The sequence below is a fragment of the Pseudorca crassidens genome, chromosome X, assembly GCF_039906515.1.
Source record: "Pseudorca crassidens isolate mPseCra1 chromosome X, mPseCra1.hap1, whole genome shotgun sequence".
In the NCBI taxonomy this organism is placed as follows: domain Eukaryota; kingdom Metazoa; phylum Chordata; class Mammalia; order Artiodactyla; family Delphinidae; genus Pseudorca; species Pseudorca crassidens.
Window position 1 is genome coordinate 29740934 of NC_090317.1, and position 6000 is coordinate 29746933.

Genomic DNA, 6000 nt, shown 5'->3' on the forward strand with positions numbered 1-6000 from the left:
GGGGCAGCAGAAGGAACAGGGAAATGGCATAGCTTCAATGGAGGGGTGGTCCCGGTGGGGTGGGAGCATCGTCGTCAGTGCTGGGGTCCTAGAGAAAGTCAGCTGCAAGGACATCAGAGAGTGGGATCATGCCAAGGTCAAAGGGCTGGCAAGGGAGCAAGTGGCTGCGGTGCAGCGGAGGACGGGGTCACCGGAGGAGAGGAAGCCAAGGGGCCGCAAGTGGGTACTGAACTCACCAGGAACCATGACAGGAGCAGTGTTGGAGAGAGCGGCAGTGAGCCAGGAGCTAAATCTGCAAGGAATGACAGGGAGAGACTGGGAGGGACTGGGAAGCAGCTGCAACAAAAAAGAGCATCTTTGTGCTGGGACTGCAGCAGTGGCCCCCGTGGGTCTCCTTGCTTCCACTCTTACCTCCGCTACCATCTGCTCTCGGCACAGCTGCCCAAGCGATCTTTCTAAAATAACCACATAACTGCTGCTTGCCCTTCAAAAGCTTTCAACGGCTCCCATTTGCCTTCAGCAGTCATTTTGAAGCTCTACTCTGAGGAACCCTCTTGGCTGGGCAGAAGTGCTTCAGGGGTTCCTCAAACAAGAAGTGTCCAGGTCAAACAGTGAAGCTGTCAACTGCCCTGAGGGGCCTGTTCTTCTGTTTTGTCTGTTTGAGGTATTTGACTTCATTTGTTGATTCATTCATTCATTAAATATTTATTGAGCACCTACTATGTGTGAGGCACTGTTCTAGGCTCGGAGAAGACAGCAGTGAACAAAACACATAATCCAAGCCCTCATGGAATTTACATTCTAGGGAGGGAGTCAGGCAATAAAGAAAGAAAATAGGGACTTCCCTTGTGGTCCAGTGGTTAAGACTCTGCACTTCCAATGCAGGGGACTGGGTTTGATCCTTGATTGGGGAACTAAGATCCCACATGCTATGCAGCCAAAACTTAAAAAAAAAAAGAAAAAAATATACGTGGTGTTGTAAGCTCCACGGAGAACAATAAAGCAGGAGTGGGGGGTGGGGTGGGGGTGGGGTGGGGGTGGGGGTGGGGAACGCTCAGTGAGGGCAGACGCTGCGCTTTTATTTTTTAATTTTTTACTTTTTTGTGGTACGCGGGCCTCTCACTCTTGTGGCCTCTCCCGTTGCGGAGCACAGGCTCTGGACGCGCAGACTCAGCTGCCGTGGCTCAGGGGCCCAGCCGCTCCGCGGCATGTGGGATCTTCCCGGACCAGGGCACGAGCCCGTGTCCCCTGCATCGGCAGGCGGACTCTCAACCACTGCGCCACCAGGGAAGCCCGACGCTGCGCTTTTAGATGGAGAGGGCGGTCAGGGAAAGCCTCAAGGAGAAGGGGGTGTGAATCAAGCCCTGAAGAGACTGACGGAGGAAGCTCCCAGGCAGAGGGAACAGCAAGTGCGAAGTCCCCAAGACAAGAACGTAACGGCCAGTGTGGCCCAAACAGAGTGAGCTGAAGGTGAGAGCAGCTGGAGATGAGGTGGGGGGGGGGTGTGGGCGGGGTGAAAGGGCCTGATGGCACTTGCCCCTTGCAGGCCGTTGTATGGACTTGGATTTTTACCTGAGTGAAATTAGCCATTAGAGCCCCTCTGAGCAGAAGAGTGATGCGATCTGACAGGTTTTAATAGGATCACTCTGGCTGCTGTGTTGAAAAGACAGTGTAGGGGGCAGGGTCAGAAGAAGGGAGATTTTTGTAATGATCCAAGTGAGAGATGGTGGTGTGTCTTTTTTTTTTTTTTTTTTTTTTTGGCTGGGTTGGGTCTTCGTTGCTGCGTGTGGGCTTTCTCTAGTTATGGCGAGTGGGGGCTACTCTTCGTTGTGGTACACGGGCTTCTCATTGCAGTGGCTTCTCTTATTGCAGAGCACGGGCTCTAGGCATGGGGTCTTCAGTAGTTGTGGCTCGCGGGCTCTAGAGAGCAGGCTCAGTAGTCATGGAGCACGGGCTTAGTTGCTCCGCGGCATGTGGGATCTTCTTGGACCAGGGCTCGAGCCCGTGTCCCCTGCATTGGCAGGCGGATTCTTAACCACTGCGCCACCAGGGAAGCCCTCATCTATAGTTTTATCTGTAGACCCATATAAAAGTATTTTTAATTTATATTGAAATATAACACCCATAGAGAAAAGCACACGAACCTGAAGTGTACAGCTAGATGAATTTTCACAAAGGGAACACACCTACAGAACTAGCACCCAGATCAAGAAACAGAGTATGACCAGCGCCTCCTCCCCCCAAGGATAACCACTATCCTGACTGCTAATGGCACAGATTAGTCTTGCCCGGTTTGTGTCTTTATGTAAATGGAATCATACAGTATGCATGCTTCTGTGTCTGGCTTCCTTTGTTCCACATTTGTGGATGTTTGTGAGATCCATCCGTGCCACTGTGGGTAGCTGTAGTCTGTTCATTCTCATTGCTGTATAGGAGCGGTTCACAAATGTTTTAGTCTTAGGACCCCTTTACACTTAAAAATTATTGAGGACTCCAAAGGGCCTTTGTTTGTGTGGATTATATCTATCGATATTTACTGTATTAGAAATTAAAACTGAAAAATATTTAAAACCCAAGAACACACATTCTATTATTGTGTGTCAGAGCAATGAAGTTATTACAAGTCATGGAACCTCTTGGAAACTCCACGGTACACCCGTGAGAGGACAAGAGTGAAAGAAGCAGATGACTTCTTTGTATTATTATAAAAATAGTTTTGGGGCTTCCCTGGTGGCGCAGTGGTTGAGAGTCCGCCTGCTGATGCAGGGGACACGAGTTCGTGTCCCGGTCTGGGAAGATCCCACATGCCGCGGAGCGGCTGGGCCCGTGAGCCATGGCCGCTGAGCCTGCGCATCCGGCGCCTGTGCTCCGCAACGGGAGAGGCCACAGCAGTGAGAGGCCCGCGTACCGCAAAAAAAAAAAAAAAAAAATAGTTTTGACCCTGCAGACCCTCCAAAAGGGTCTTGAGAATCCCCCAGAGTTTCCTGGATCACACTTTGAGAACCATTGCTGTATAGTAGCCCTTGGTAAATATACCACAGTTTATCCATTCAGCTGGAGAAAGATAGTTTCCTGTTTGGGGCTGTTAGAAATAATTCTTCTATAAGCAACTGAGTACATACATTTTTTCAAACTTTAAAAAAAAATTATTGGGGGCTTCCCTGGTGGCACAGTGGTTGAGGGTCCGCCTGCCGATGCAGGGGACACGGGTTCATGCCCCGGTCCAGGAGGATCCCACATGCCGTGGAGCGGCTGGGCCCGTGAGCCATGGCCGCTGAGCCTGCGTGTCCGGAGCCTGTGCTCCGCAACGGCAGAGGCCACAACAGTGAGAGGCCCGCGTACCGCAAAAAAAAAAAAAAAATTATTATTTATTTTTAGGTCGCGCCCTACGGCATGTGGGATCTTAGTTCCCTGACCAGGAATCGAACCTGTGCCCCCTGCCTTGGGAACATGGAGTCGTAACCACTGGACCGCCAGGGAAGTCTCAGAAATGACCAATTCTTGAGCTCACCACCCTCTCTCACTGCCCTCCTTTGTCTCCTCTTCACACCCAAACGTCCTAAAAGCCTCTCCTCCCCACAAGCCCTGCCCCCACTTCACCACCCACTCTTTCTCCTCTTGCCCCCTTCCTCACATCCCGTGTATACTGCCCAACTTCCAAGGGCACCAGGGAGCACCCTATGTCAAATCCGGGAGCCTCTTCACAGCCGTTGTCCTTTCTGACCCTATGGGACCCAGCTCTGTGGAATTCCAGCCCCTGAAACTTGCCTCCCTGGCTCCAGCCAATCAGGAGGTACAGCACATTGGCTTGTGACTGGTGGCATGCTGTTCCTTCTAGCTGGAATGCCCTTCTCCCCACTCCCCATGTCCTGATCCCACCTGTCTTAGTTGGTGAGAGCTGCCATGACAAAATACCACAGATTGGGTGGCTTAAACAATGGAAGTTTCTCACAGTTCTGGAGGCGAGAAGCCTGAGATCGAGGCATCAGCAGGTCTGGTTTCTCCTGAGGCCTCTCTCTTTGGCTCGCGGGTGGCCGGCCACCTTCCTATTGTGTCCTCACATGGCCTTTCTGCATGCACGCGAGCATCCCTGGTGTCTCCTTGTGTGTCCTAATCTCTTCTGATGAGGACACCAGTCAGACTGTATGAGGGCCCACACTAGGCAGCCTCATTTTTAAAAAATATTTATTTATTTATTTGGCTGTGCCAGGTCTCAGTTGCAGCATGTGAACTCTTAGTTGTGGCATGTGGGATCTAGTTCCCTGACCAGGGATCGAATCCAGACCCCCTGCATTGGAAGCGTGGAGTCTTAGTCACTGGAACACCAGGGAAGTCCCTAGCCAGCCTCATTTTAACTTGATTACCTCTGTAACGACCCTACCTCCAAATAAAGTCACATTTTGAGGTACTGCATAAATTTCAAAGTCAAACTGACCAGATTTGCTGACAAATTGGATATGGGATGTGAGAGAAAAGAGAAGAGTGGATGGCTTCCCTGGTGGTGCAGTGGTTAAGAACCCGCCTGCCAATGCAGGGGACACAGGTTCAATCCCTGGTCCGGGAAGATCCCACATGCCACGGAGCAACTAAGCCCATGAGCCGCAATTACTGAGCCCACGAGCCGCAACTACTGAAGCCCTCGCGCCTAGAGCCTGTGCTCCGCAACAGAAGAAGCCTCAGCAATGAGAAGCCTGCGCACGCAACGAAGAGTAACCCCACTCGCCACCACTAGAGAAAGCCCACGCGAAGCAATGAAGACCCAACGCAGCTAAAAATAAAATTTAAAAAAATTTTTTTAAAAAAGAGGAAGTATTTTTTTAAAAAGAGAAGAGTGGAAAATAAATTTTGGCCTAAGCAACAGGAAGAATGGAGGTGCCATCTGCTGAGATGGGAAGGACTTTTGAGGGAGCCAGCTGACGGTGAAATATCAGGAGTTCTGTTTGGGACACATTAAGTTTAAAGACATCTATTAGACATCCAGGTGGGGACGTTGAAGGTAGTAGTTCAAGGAGACATCCAGGCTGGAGACATACATTTGGGTGTCGTCAACCAAGAGAGTATTTAAACTTTTCTCTTTTTTTTGGCCGTGCTGTGTGGCATGCGGGATCTTACTTCCCTGATCAGGGATCAAACCCGTGGCCCCTGCAGTGGAAGCGCCGAGTCTTAACCACTGGACCGCGGGGGAAGTCCAAGAAAACATTTAAAGCCATGATGTTGGATGAGGTCACCAAGGAAGGGAGTGTATATAGAAAAGAGAAGAGGTCCAAATCTGAACCTCAGGGCTCTCCAATGTTAAAAAGTAAGTGAGATAAGGAAGAATCAGCAAAAGAAACTCAGAGCGGGTGCCATGCAATGCAGAAGGAAAGAACAACAAGTGTCCTATAAAGCTGTAAGAATTAAAAGGATGATTTATATAAGCTCTTAGCACAGTGTCAGTCCCACTCTAAACCGGAGGAAATGGTAGCTATGATGACGATGATGATGACGATGATAATTCATCTACTAAAGGCTTATTTGTTGCTCCTTCCTTCTGGTCACCAAAAAGAAAATACTGGCTCTTAAGTAAATAATAAAAATCCAAGGTAAGAAGCCCAAGGTCTCACTTGAATTAAATGTAAATTTGGATGAGGGTCTGAATCTAAAAACTGGGTGGGATTAAAGTAACTAAACTGTTGCTGTTAAAAACTGGTAATTATTCGGGAATTCCCTGGCAGTCCAGTGGTTGGGACTCCGTGCTTCCACTGCAGGTGGCACAGGTTTGATCCCTGGTCGGGGAACTAAGATCCCGAAAGCCACATGGCGTAGCCAAAAAGCAAACAAACAAAACCCCGGTAATTATTAAATTGGGCTCAAGCTTCCTATGGTTTCTGTATTCCCTCTCTAGATCTAAGGCACCAGCATCCAGTTGCCCAAGGCAGAGACCTGGGACTAAGACCTGTTAACTTTATGTCACAATCACCTTTTTTTTCCCCACATATGTAACCATTTGAGAACATTCAA